We start from the raw sequence: 13,234 nt of genomic DNA, 5'->3' as shown, positions 1-13,234 counted from the left end.
TCTAGGAAGACAGGGTGTTCTCAAGATCTTTAGAGGCAATTCTAAAAAGCCAAGAGGCAATTTAAGGGGGTTCCTTATCACCTAGTTAGGCCAATTTGATCATAAAAAATTATAATAATTATGTCGAATTGGAACTCATTGAGTTTTTAAAGGACCAAGAGTTTATAAAACTAATGTGCAAAAGGAAAATTTATACAAGGTATAAAAATGATCATTGTAATACATAAAAAAGTAAATAAATTATGTTTAGCCTTATTTTAGTAAGTAGGATATTGTTTATTATACAATATATAATTTAATGTTAATTAGATCTATTTTTATTAGTTTATCCATTCACAAGGAAGAGGTTAAGTTCCTGCTTCTGTCTGTATGGACAGAGAGGGTGAACCAATGTTTATGAATTTTTTCCAACAGTTCTGAAAAAAAAAAAAGAACTGTATCAAGGAAGGGCTGATCAACAAGGAGGGTCTCTCTGGGGAACAGGAGGTAATAGCTGATTAGCACCTCTAGGCATACACAGTAATCATGTAAACGAGAGTCCAATGGTGTGTTTGAAGATGTGCTTCGAGATGACAAATTGGACACATGCCCCCCCAAAACCTAACTGCATACACTCATTTTCCCATCTTGCGGGTAATATAACATTTAACTGACCCTATAATTATAATGAGGTACCGATAAGACATACATAAGTTTCTAGTGACACCAACAGACTATGTCAATATATCATTATGAAAGGATAAAAATTAGGTGCTGCCAGCCCACAGAGCCCCTCAATTCCAGTAAAAACACCAAGTTTTCTAAAATTTAAATCTATGCGTATGAAATGTATTAAGGATAGTGTGGCAGGCTGAATAATGATTTCTCAAGATGCCCATGTCCTAATCCTTCAGATTCTGTGAATTTCACCTGGTATGGCAAAAGGGATTTTGCAGAAGGATTAAGAACCTTAAGATGGGAGACCGTTCTGGATGTTCTGAATAGGCTGATGTCAGCACAGCACTCCTTGTGTAGGATGGTCAAAGGCGGAGTCCAAGCCAGAGGAGAAGGTGGTGGGATGCTGGGAGCAGAAAATGGAGCATTGTGCTTTCCAGACAGAGGCAGGGGCCGCAGACAGAGGAATACGGGAGCCACCAGAAGCTGAAAAAAGTCAAGGAAATGGATTCTCTTGTCAGCACCTCCAGAAAGAACCTGCCCTGACGATGCCTTGATGTTAGCTCCTTGTGAAAGTGATTTCAGACTTCTGAAGTCCAGAACTGGCGGGGAACAAATTTTTGTTGTTTTGAACCACTAAGTTTGTGATAATTTGTTACAGCGTCAATAAGGAACTAACAGATAGGTTTTGGGGGAAAAAAAATCCCATGATGTGATAGGTGAAACTCGGTAATAAAAATCTAATTACAAGTGGTACAAATGTGAATTACCTGCTCATGGGTCTCCTGTTCTGATCCCAGTTCAACCCCTCCTCCGAAAAATTTCAATCCCGTCAGCAACGCAGGAGTCGCCACCTTCGCTTGACCGAGATGGCATTCTTTTCCTCTTGGGTCATGGAAGATCACTAGAACCCAAGATGCGCAAGAAATAAAGAAATAGATTGGTGGTCGACACAGATGAGCACAGAGGGAAGGCTATGTGAAGATCCGCAGAGAAGACGGCCATCAGCAAACCAGAGAGTCCCTAGAAGAAACCAGCACAGCTAACCCCTTGGTCTTGAACTTCCAGCCTCCAGATCTGTGAGAAGAGACATTTCTGTTGTTTAAGCAGCATCGAAAAAGAAAGTACCCTGGGTCCTTAAAGTACCTAGTCAGTGGTATGTTTTATGGCAATCCTGGCAAATGAATATAAGTATCTATTGAAAATTAACGTTTATTAAATCATGAAACGATTACCATTCCTCTAAATATCTCTGTACTACTTATATAATGATACATTAAAGCATAAGGATTCAAGAAATATTTTTTCTGCTGCAAACTTAACATTTCAACTTATTATTTTTTTTTAATGTTTATTTGTTTATTTTGACAAGGAGAAAGAGTGTGTGAATAGACAAGGGGCAGAGCGAGAGGGAGAGAGCTACCAAGCAGGGGCTTGAACTCACAAACCGTGAGATCCTGACCTGAGCCGAACTCAAGGGTAGGATGCTTAACCGACTGAGCCACCCAGGCTGCCCCCTAACTTAACATTTCAAACCATTTAAAGTCACAAACACGATGTGTTACATTACACCTTAAGAAGCAAAAAGAGGGGGCGCCTGGGTGGCTCAGTCGGTTAAGCGACCGACTTCGGCTCAGGTCACGATCTTGCGGTCTGTGAGTTCGAGCCCCGCGTCGGGCTCTGTGCTGACAGCTCAGAGCCTGGAGCCTGTTTCAGATTCTGTGTCTCCCTCTCTCTCTGACCCTCCCCCGTTCATGCTCTGTCTCTCTCGGTCTCAAAAATAAATAAACGTTAAAAAAAAATTAAAAAAAAAAAAGAAGCAAAAAGAGGAAGAATACACAAAGATTACCTATTTGAGAACAAAAGTATTTTCAAGAATGATTATATCACAGAATTAATGTTTGTCTTATTGCTCATATTCCCATTCTTATTAATTTCTCAAGATCAAAGTTTTCCTCATCTTGGCGCCTTTGGTCCACCATCGTGATGTGTGTGATTACGTGTTCCTCGCCATGTCTCCTCACGAGACTTTCAGGATCAAGCGATTCCTGGCCAGGAAACAAATACAGAATCGTCCGAGTGGATTCAGATGAAAACTGGTGAGGTACAACTCCAAGAGGAGGTATTGGAGAAGACCCAAGCTGGGTCGATAAGGGATCACACGTGAGATGGCACACGTATTTATGCTGCATGCAAGTCGCCTGCTCGCGTCCTATCACTCTCTGAACATCCCTACTACCCGAACAGTAGATAGACACGTTTTTATCGGCAAAGTGATTTTGTTCTGCTTCTATGCTTCTGCACCAGTAGGTTGGTTCAGTAATAAACAGGTGAGACCTTTGCTTTAAAAAAAGATTTTTTTGCCCATCTTGGGTTCTAGTAGTCTTAAGAAATTCCATACACATAAAGTCTTCTGACTCTCTTCTTCATTTTTGTTAACGTTTCATTGATTACATTTTAAAATTTGTGTGTTGGCTTTGTGCTACAAAGCATTTCCTTCATTATTTTTCCACGTAATTAATTTTTTTCCTGTAGTGCTTTTATTCCCCCCAGGTTTTCTACTGAATTTTGAAATTTGAAATCATGTATTAAGTTTCAGGAATTATTTTGTGCTCTCTAATTCTTTCTCCCTGAGAGTTCTTGTTACATTTCGGTTGGAGAGCTCTTCTGTTTCTTCTGTTATTTCCGTATCAGTGTGAGTCATCTGAGTGTCAAGTCAAAATCCTTTTTTCCAAACTGTTAGGTTCTCTTAAATGAGCAGAGATGCCTTTAACACAGAACACTCCATGAAAAATACTGTAGAGGTATTCTTCTCTCCTAACTGGCAGCAAATTGATTTATAAGCTGGGAGCTCTCATGAGAAGTGTGATAAGGATACACCCTCTGTTCTCAAGTTTCTCTAGGGCGTTTCTCTCTTTCATGTCTCACTCCTTCCACTCTCTCACTTCTAGTCCCTAGAATCACCTTCAAATAACGTGTCTGGTCGCAGGTCCTCCTTGTTGAATGCTGTGCTTTAGGGTAAACCCAAACTAAGACACTTACCACATATTATATTTGATTCTGAACAAGAAGTAATAGTGGGAACATTTTTGGTTAAAAACAGTCTTCTCCAGCTTCCCTCAAACTACACCCTCAAGGCAGCTGCATATTGCATGCAGATATGAGTCTGTTATCACCTTCACATGAGCCTTCATAGTGAAATGACCTGGGCTGGAGATGCTCCTGTTCCGTGGCCCCTGTAGTGAGTGTATGTGATAGGATGTAATGCCTAAACTAGGAAGCTTTTAAAAGTTCTCTCATAATTTTTATTATCACCTTTAAAATTATATGGAAAACCTAGATAATGTGTCACTTTTGTTCAGTCTACCTTGAGCTGCACATCTTGTAAATTGACTGATTTTAGTAGCAGGTTTAGATGGATGGAAAGATCAGGCACAGATCCCACCTGGACAAGTAAGAGTCAATTCACTTGAAGGACACAGAGGGAAGTCAACACAACTAAAATACATGGTCAGCTTTCCAAAACAGACCCAAGACATGCAGCTTCCTGGTCCCAAATGCCTCCCCAGAGGATGTATACTTGCAGATGATAACGCCTGTTTAGTGAGGGTCCTATAAGATGTTCTGGAAGCAGAGAAGTCTCCTCAAGTGTAGTGTCACATACACACACGTACGTAGTACGTATGTACATACATACGATGCAAAATGTAATTGCAGGGTCTTTAGGCATGAACAAAGCCCTCCTCCATCACTCTCACTTTCTCCGGTCTAGTACAGGTGGAACTCACCCCTGGGGAAACACAGCAAGGGTCAGTTTTCCAGCCCTTTCCAAGAGGCATTTGGGCAAGTAGTTAGACCAACTATAGGGCTTGGCTTGAATGGGTTTTCATAGCAGCCTGCATTTACCTCTGTAGCGCTTAGCACGAGTAGACGTTAAGCTCTGTGAGCGCAGGGGTTTTTATGTTTTGTGCATTGCTTTATCTCCAGTGCCCAGGACAATGCCTGACACATGATAGAACCTCAATAAATATCTGTCGATAAATAAATGAATGAGTTAGAGATTATATATCTAATGCCTCTGTCCTTCCCTAGATCATAAACTCCACAAAATGAGGGATCTCTTACCTTGTTCACTTCTGTATCTAACAGTGCACCTAACATAGTACCTGCTTCACAAAAGATGTTGCATAAATTGTTGATAAGTTAGTGAATGTCTGCGTGAATGAAATTTGGTAAAACCCATTCAGCTAAGATTGAACTAAAAAATAATTACATATTCTTGTCTCAAGACCCCCTTGAAGGTAAACATCTTGGGCTAAATAATCATTCAGTAATATGTCTTCTCAGCTTCTGGGACAAAACGTTTTGTTTACCTCAACACTTTATCTCAACTGTTTGTCTCAGTCTTGCCTTTCCAGAGAAAATGATTTTCTCTCTTGGATTATTCCAAAATATGTAAGAATATACATGTTTCCTTTCTGCCTCCTCCTTTTATAGATTAGTGTTGACTTTAAAATTTTTATTGATAGTTTAAAATTTATAATGGAAAGGAAAATACTGACAAGGTCTTTGGCTCTGGTAATAAGTATTACCGATAACTCAAAAAATAAAGCTTTTCTACATTACATCAAAATTCATCTCTTGGAAAATGATACAATATGGTTGACCGGAGATGAGGTAATTTTTCAATTCATTTGGTTGATGCATATTTCATGATCATAATATTCCTAAAATTAAATCTGGATACATAACAACTTGGAGCACCTTAATGCTGAGCCTTATTACTTGGGTGAGTCCCTTTTTATCAAACTGGAACTGTAAAAGTATTAAATATCATTTATGCTCAAGATGTAACACATCAATGGCTTACTTTCCGTCATTGATTTTCATAATACATCCTTCATGAAAAATATTACCAAAAGTGTTTACCACAAAAGTGAGTGAAACTTGAAGACAGGGAAAATTAATAGAATTAAAAAGAAAGTACTCAGAGGATGGGAGCCATTGATTCAAAAAGACTAGATAAAGGATTTATAGAAGCATCTTATAATGTTCAATTATTGGATCTTGGTAAAAATTCATTCTGCCTATGTATAAAGAAGTGGTTGAATTATTCACAAAGAAATAGTCTGAGATATGAGTCAAGTTGGAGGTCAATATGGGCATTCCAGGGCAAGAGTATTAAGTCCTCTAGAGGAGAAGTGCAGGGTAGTTTCACAGAGAAGAGCCAGAGTATTATACTTCATTGTTGTGGAGGACTTCCTGTAAAATAGATTGCATTTATGATCCTATCTCTCACCTCCGAAACATGCCAAAGATATACAGAGCGTATATTATGAGTATAAATTTCCAAAGAGTGGGGAGCCTGGGTGGCTCAGTCAGTTAAGCATCCAACTCTTGGTTTTGGCTTGGGTGATGATCTCACGGTTCATGAGTTTGAGCCCTGCATCAGGCTCTGCGCTGTTGGTACAGAGCCTGCTCGGGACTCTCTCTCCCTCTCTCTCTGCCCCTCCCCCACGTGCACTCTCTCTCTCTAAATAAATAAACTTTTGAAAAATTTATAAATTTCAAAAGAGAGGGATACTACAACCCCTTTAGTAACCCGTAGGTGTATCCGACTTTTCTCTTGTCTTCATTACACTTCTGAAATGTCTTGAATTCCTGTTCTCCTTATCCTTTCATTGCCACGGACCCCATCACCTTCCCCAGAGACTATGCAGGTAGCTTCCTAAATGGGGTCCTTGTACCCAGGTCTTCCTCTCTTCAGTATGTCTTCTATCTTGCTGCTCTTTACGTCCCTAAGTAAATAGCAAATCATGCAACCACCTACTTACAAATGTTTTATGGCACACCGCTGTTTATTTTCTTAAAGTCCCCAAATGCTTAATTCATCTTTTGATCTGACCCAGCCAACTCTTCCAGCCTCACTCAGTAACCGACGCCGCCCCCCCCCCCCCGCCCCCTGCCAAGGTTGAAAGAGGCAACATTCCTTAAACACATGACGTGTCATGTTGTCAAGGCATTACCACTCCTTCCACCAGAAATGCCCTCCTTCCAACTCCTTCCTCTCTTCTTTGCTTGCAGAGATTTGGCTGTTCTTTCACAGCATCTTAAATGTCATCTCCTCTGTGAAGCTTTCTCAGGTCCCCATCCTCAAAAGGGACCGTTATTTCTTCTTGACAGTGATGACTCTTAGTTTAAATTCTATCAGAGCACTTAGCAGTGTGAATGTAAATGAGAAATAGACTCTGTAACTCTTGGGTTGAATAAGGAATGCAACAGAATCATAGGTTTATTACCTTTTTATGTATGAGGGGAGAAGAAGGACATTATGAAGCTCTTCATGCTTAGCTAAGCTTTCATGCGTAGAAATATTGCAAGCATTTATCCTTTTTAGAAAAGAGAGATCAATTTAAATGTTGTTCCTCGAGCAAGAAATTATTACAGAAGCCAGGCAGTCAGAATGACAGAATTCTAGTAATTATAAGGTTCTTTTCACAGGATATAGCAATACACTCAGCAGTCCAGGTGTCTTTGAAAGACTTTTCTGTTAAACCAAAGAAGATTAGAATAAGATTACATAGTTTTTATGCAAGTGTTCACATTGGGTAAGAGACCAAGAGTGATAATTTTGTGAATGGCCTGAATTCTCTACTTTATCACAACTGGCTTTACAGTATGGAATGATATATGTTCTTCTGCACATCTAAGGGAATATTTTCTTCTCTTCCTGAGATCGTTTATTTTAAGACTTATTTTTATTATATTTTATTTTTATTTATTTTTAGAGAGAAAAAGAGAAAGTGCATGCATATGCAAGCGAGCTGGGGGTGGGGCAGAGGAGAGGGAGAGAGAGCATCCCAAGCAGGTCCTGCGCTGTTAGCACAGAGCCCGACGTGGGACTCTATCTCACAACCGTGAGATCATGACCTGAGCTGAAATCAAGAGTCGAATGCTTAACTAACTGAGCCACCCAGGTGCCCCTCTTTCTGAGATTCTTATCACAAGAGGCATTCTCAAAGCTATTTTGATTAGAGAATAGAGTATGCTTGAGAGTCTTAAACTTTACAGTATGGCAAAGAAAAGAGCAGGGCAGATGTTTGACAAATGGAATATAATGTTTGACAAATGGAACATCTGTTCCCTATGGAGTTAGAACTCAGTAAAGATTTGTCCTTAACATTGTTTAACCTCGTACTTCCATCCCTAGCATAAAGAGGCTGTTTGAATATTTGAATTGACTGAAATGTACCCTTGTTTGTCAAAGGGGAAGGAAAATATAATCATCCTGTTATTCAAGTCTCCAATGCAGTACATGATGTACAGAGAGCAGTTCAAACACTGATCCAAAGTGAGTATATAGCACATTTTCCTAAGATTTGCCAGGAACTCAGGGAACAGAATTCAAGAGACTTCATTCTAACTCTGTTAATGTTTTCCTCTTAGTTCAGCAGGATTTATCATGTTCAAGAAGATGCTAGATTAAAGAGTAAAAGGCGGCCAATCTATGCATTCAGATTTCTTTATTCCTTTGTGAACACTGCCTTTCTTTGGCACCCACATATACCCGCCGAGTTCAGGGAACTTGCTTGAGTCTGGAGCCTCCCAATTTAGAATCTTTACCAGCCCAAGGTAGCATCCCAAACCTAAACTCTTTTTATGTATCAGAACTTACTGATTTTTTTTCAGTTTTCCCAGGGTTCTGCCAGCTGACTGCCTAGTATGATCAGTTGAGCAAATGCTGCTGTTTATCTCAGGTAACATTTGCGTTTGTGCTGAGGTCCATTAAATGATTCACATGGGACATGTCAGGATCAGTAGAGACATTTTATGTTGGCGGGGCGGGGGGTGGGGGGAAGATGTCCTGGGATCCTTAAAATCTCAGCTTCTTAGTCTCCTCTTTAGTCTGGACTTGCTTGAAATTTCCATCAACTCAAGGCCTGAAGAGGAAACATCTTTCCCTTTTCTTAGAATTTCTTTTTGTAGGCATCAGCAGCAATGATGGAGTCCCTGTAATCTTTTTTTCATCAACCACACATAGGTAGCTCATACGTCGACTTTCCACTGTAAACACTCCCATGATCAGGCTGTGAAGGGCCTGGTTACCGTCAACACTTAGCAAGCTCAACCCAGTCAGCCCCCAGACATCAGCTCAAACAAATAATTTATAGGTGACAAGGCAGCAGGGGAAGTGAATCCAATCTGGAAATTTTCTATTTCCATTGTGAGAACACCCCTGGACAAATAATGTAACAGTACTGTGCACTTACAGGAGGGGGCCGTCCGGTATGAAACTCCATTATCTCAGCAAGTTACACACGAATAGTGCAGATGGATAGATGGTCCTTTAATGATGGCTGAATCCTACCTTCCAAACCATACACAGTCTACACGGAATGCGGGGGTGAGAGAGGTCCTTCGTTCTCTTCAACCTGCCCTTGAAGGGCAGCTGCTATAGTCTCTGAAGGTCCCTCATTCCCTTCGTACCATTCCCATCCTCCCTCCCCTCTCTTCACAGCCCCTGAGATCCTTAAAGCTAGTGATTCTCCATGTATCCCCTGCGTTAGAATCTCCTAAGAAGTTTTCCAAAGGTATGGATACTAGGCCCCACTCCCAGAGGGTCTGATTCATTTGGTCTGGGATGAGGTCTGGGACATGCTTTTTCTCCTCCTCCTTCTCCTTCTCCCTTTTCCTCCTTCTCCTCCTTCTCCAATCTCCTGTCTCCCTTCTCCTTCTCCTCCTTCTCCCATCTCCCGTCTCCTTTCTCCTTCTCCTCCTTCTCCTCCTTCTCCTCCTTCTCCTCCTTCTCCTCCTTCTCCTCCTTCTCCTCCTTCTCCTCCTTTTCCTCCTTCTCCTCCTTTCTCCTCCTCCTCCTTCTCCTCCTTCTCCTCCTTCTCCTCCTTCTCCTCCTTCTCCTCCTTCTCCTCCTCTCCTCCTTCTCCTCCTCCTTCTCTCCCTTCTTCCGTTTCTTTTTTTCCCCTTAAAAGTACCCCAGGGCAGTGCACAGTCCAGTTTGAGAACAGTCACCTCTTCTGTTCCTCTCACCCAGGGTTTCCCTCTTTCTCCAGTGAACCCTCCAATTCTATCAGGGGCCTCTCTGGGTAGAGTGAGAGTCACTGGAAACTGGGAGTGGATTTCTCGTTGTAACTAGACAGAACTGCTCTTGCCATTTCTTCTCATTTTTATGCTGGAACAGCCACTCTCTCCTCCACCACTTTGAATTATTCGCCCAAATGTGCCCTTTTATTACTCTTGTTCCGTGCATGTAGGCAATAGCCTTTGAATTTGATCCTGCACCAACTTGACACGCATCTTTCTGGGCCAAGAAAACCTGCCTTCATTTAGCCCTTTGTAATTATCCCAGGGATTTCAACAAGGTACCATTGACTTTCTACTCTATAATTAAGAAATGGAAGGGCCAGCAGCAATACGAAGTTTGCTTGTTTATATGTTTATACATGCCTGAATTTTAATTACTATCTTTGTAGCCTTTGGATTGGCCCTTCAAATCAGAGTTTAATTTGTAAATGCTTTTCTGATGCTCTCCAGATGTCCCCACTAAGTCGTCAGCAGCATCCTTTTGGAATCTAAAAAATGGAGGCATTTCTTCAGCTCTAATCTTACCTTTGTGGTCGTTACTGCTGAATGCTTCCTGCTGCTTTCATTTGCTGAATTTAACTTAAATCCAAGCTGGGTTTCGTTTTAGCCCTGCCGTCCGAATCAAACCTGGGCTAATCTGTTGAAGTAGTGTCCTATTGGCTCAAGAAGAGAATTGCTAGACGCAAGCTGGAAAAACAGAACACTCGTGTTCATTGTAGCCATCAGGAAGAGGCTCCTTTCTATTTGCTTTCTATCATAAAGTAATATACTATATCTTGGGCCAAAGCTTTAAATTAAAATAAAATAAAACCCTCTGAGTTTTACATTTGGAAATCCACAACTGAGTCTGCTGGGATAGGTTTTGGGGACAGGTGGTGGAGGAAATCCTGTGGCTGGTCCTAAGTGGCTTTGGGCCAGCTACTTTGCCTCTCTAAGCCTTGGTTTCCTCATCTGTAAAACGGGCTAATATTAGCTCTCTTGCAGGATTGTTGGGACAGATAAGTGAGATAAGGAATACTTGGCATTTAGTAAGATAAATAAGTAGAAACTAATGTTCTTGTTTATATCCAGAAATAACAACGTGTGAGTTCATAGCAAAAACTTTACAATATATGCACCTGTCCTATACATCAAAGGCATTTTTGCCTAAAAGCACAAAGCTCCAAATACTAAGTACAGTTCTAAAACCCAAGCCGCAAAACAAAAGCAAGGGAACATGTCCATATAGCTCTGACCTTTTATCTGTTTCTGGGAGATACCCAATCTCCTTCTCACCTCACGAGTGTGATTTCCTTTCTCTTCAGCCTGGAAAGCTCTTACTCAAGCTGTTCAGGTGGCTGACTTCTCATCTTTTAGGTGTCAGCTTAATGTCACCTCCTGAGACAGGCCCTTCCTGATCACCTCAGCTAAATAAGGCTCTCCCTTCCACTAGCCCCTGTTAGAGTGCCTGTTTATTTCCTTCAGGGACCCTGTTGCAACCTGTATTGCTTTCCTTGTTTGTTGACTGGTTTGCTATCAGCCTCTCCCACTAAGACCGAGGGCCATGTCGGTGCTATGGAACACTGAAGAGCCACTCCCTAGGACCAGTCGAATGGCCAATAAATACTTGTTGAAACAATCAACTAATAAACATTGTCCAAGTCCCCCATTTCATAGATGAAGAAGCTGAGGTTAAAACATGATGAATGGCACTGAAATAGTAGGAAAGCCAAACCTCTAAGAGTCATTCGAGGGCCCTTGCCAGGGTGTTAAATCCTGTGTCCCAGACAGTGCCACCATTATATCCATGACCTCTCCCTTTCTCGACTCGTACTCTGCCCACTTGATCCAGTGCCCTTGGGATCCACTCCAGACTCGTTCTCTGGGTTCCTGCTGGTCTACATCAGCCAGATCCTGCAGCTCCTTTGCCTCACGTTCCTCTCTTCCCTTAGCAAACCCTGCACGTCTGCATTTGACTCATACTAAAATGTGATCCTAGAACTGGCTGGTGGCCGGGAGAGAAGGGGGCGAATTCTGAGCAGGGCCAGCATTATTTGGTAAGATACTCGATTCATTGGAACCTTCTGTATAGTTGTCAAGCAAGGAGAAGTTCTTCTATCTTCCAACAAGGGAGTGGGCCACCTCTGTAGGTCCAGAGGGCTTGGGGAAAACTGGGTGATTAAGGTCCTTGAGTATCTAACAGGGTCCGTGCTCCATGCCTCACAGCCCCTCTCCTTTCCTGTGGGGCCCCAACTCTGTCAAAGGGATTTGCCAAGGCAGAGGATTCACCTTCTCCGAAGTTCTGCCACTCTTCATGAAGGCTCACCTCTGGTTTCAGGTCCGTCATCCCTCTGGTTGCCAGTGAAGAGGGCCTCTTTGAGAGCTGCCGGTGAGGCCCTTCGACTCCCACATTTGGGTTTCAGTTGGTGCTTGATAAAACTGCTCCTGTCATCTACACTGCTCAGTACATCAGGAAAGATGTAAAAATCAATGCCAAACCATGTCTTAATCTATCCATTATGTGCCCTTACCAGGAACACTCTGAGCAGTTCTAGGAGAATGCCTCCCCTTGAAAGAATAAAGATCTATGATGTGAAAAATAAAATATTCGTCATTGTAAATTTGTTAATGAGAAATGATGAAGAGAGATGTGTACTTAGGGTCTAAGACCCCCTAGATGAATTGAATGAAGATTATAGGCTACAGAGGAGAACTCCGGAGACGGGGTTTAACAATGAAAGGAATATGAATTGTTTTAGAGATACCATGACTTGAAACTATGGGAAATGTGTCCACCAGAAGACGAGGACGGACACGAATGAAATACGTTGCTTTCAGGATGACAAATGTCCAATTCAGAGAATATCTCCATCCAGAACAAGGAAACTGCTTGACCTGAAGATGGCTTCCTGGAAGACTGGGGGTCCGGGGCCTTTTATCTCAAAGGAGCTGGGAGAGATAGCTCCAGAGTTAGATTAAATGTAGGTGTCAGGATGAATTAGATGAACTGAAACTGAGAGTCATACCTATAAAACTCCTGAGTGCATATTAATTTTCACCAAGCTAATGTGAAGGATGAGGTAATGTTAGCAATGATCTGTGCTTTACTTGCAACCACGGAATGTGGTACGTTGTGTATTCTGGGCTGGACCCTTGAGGCTACGAGGCTAACAACGTTGGGAAGAGGGGAAGGTTGGAGAGAAAGGGACGTGGGAAGTCGTAAAGTTTGGGGATGTTTGGTTGCATGCTGGGATGTGCATGAAGTAATGAGCGTTGGTGATAAGAGCATGGAGCTTCACAGGGCCATCAGCACTCAGCACCAGATAGGTGCCCGTCGCAAGAGCTCCTGAGGGTTTCCGCCCCGACACAACAGCGGGACAATTGTCATGCTCACAATAGCTTTCCTTCTGCACTTAAGGGGATCTTTTATGGAAGAAGATTCTGAAGGAGAGGCAAAAGAGAAAAGATTATGTCCTGGATGTTTGGAAGGAGAACTCCGGCC

General features: G+C 42.0%; 1 long non-coding RNA gene across 1 annotated transcript in view; it reads left to right on the top strand.

The window, feature by feature from the left end:
* The window catches only part of LOC107179360, a 47,205-nt gene that overhangs the window by 33,224 nt on the left and 747 nt on the right, over positions 1 to 13,234 (top strand). The window contains exon 5 of the long non-coding RNA XR_001509961.2: positions 2,598 to 2,753. This is a non-coding gene — a long non-coding RNA (uncharacterized LOC107179360). The remainder of the gene's footprint in view (positions 1 to 2,597; positions 2,754 to 13,234) is intronic.

The sequence above is a fragment of the Panthera tigris genome, chromosome D2, assembly GCF_018350195.1.
Source record: "Panthera tigris isolate Pti1 chromosome D2, P.tigris_Pti1_mat1.1, whole genome shotgun sequence".
NCBI classification, from domain to species: Eukaryota; Metazoa; Chordata; class Mammalia; order Carnivora; family Felidae; genus Panthera; species Panthera tigris.
Note: the sequence above shows the minus strand (reverse complement) of the source record. Positions and strands in the feature narration are given on the sequence as shown.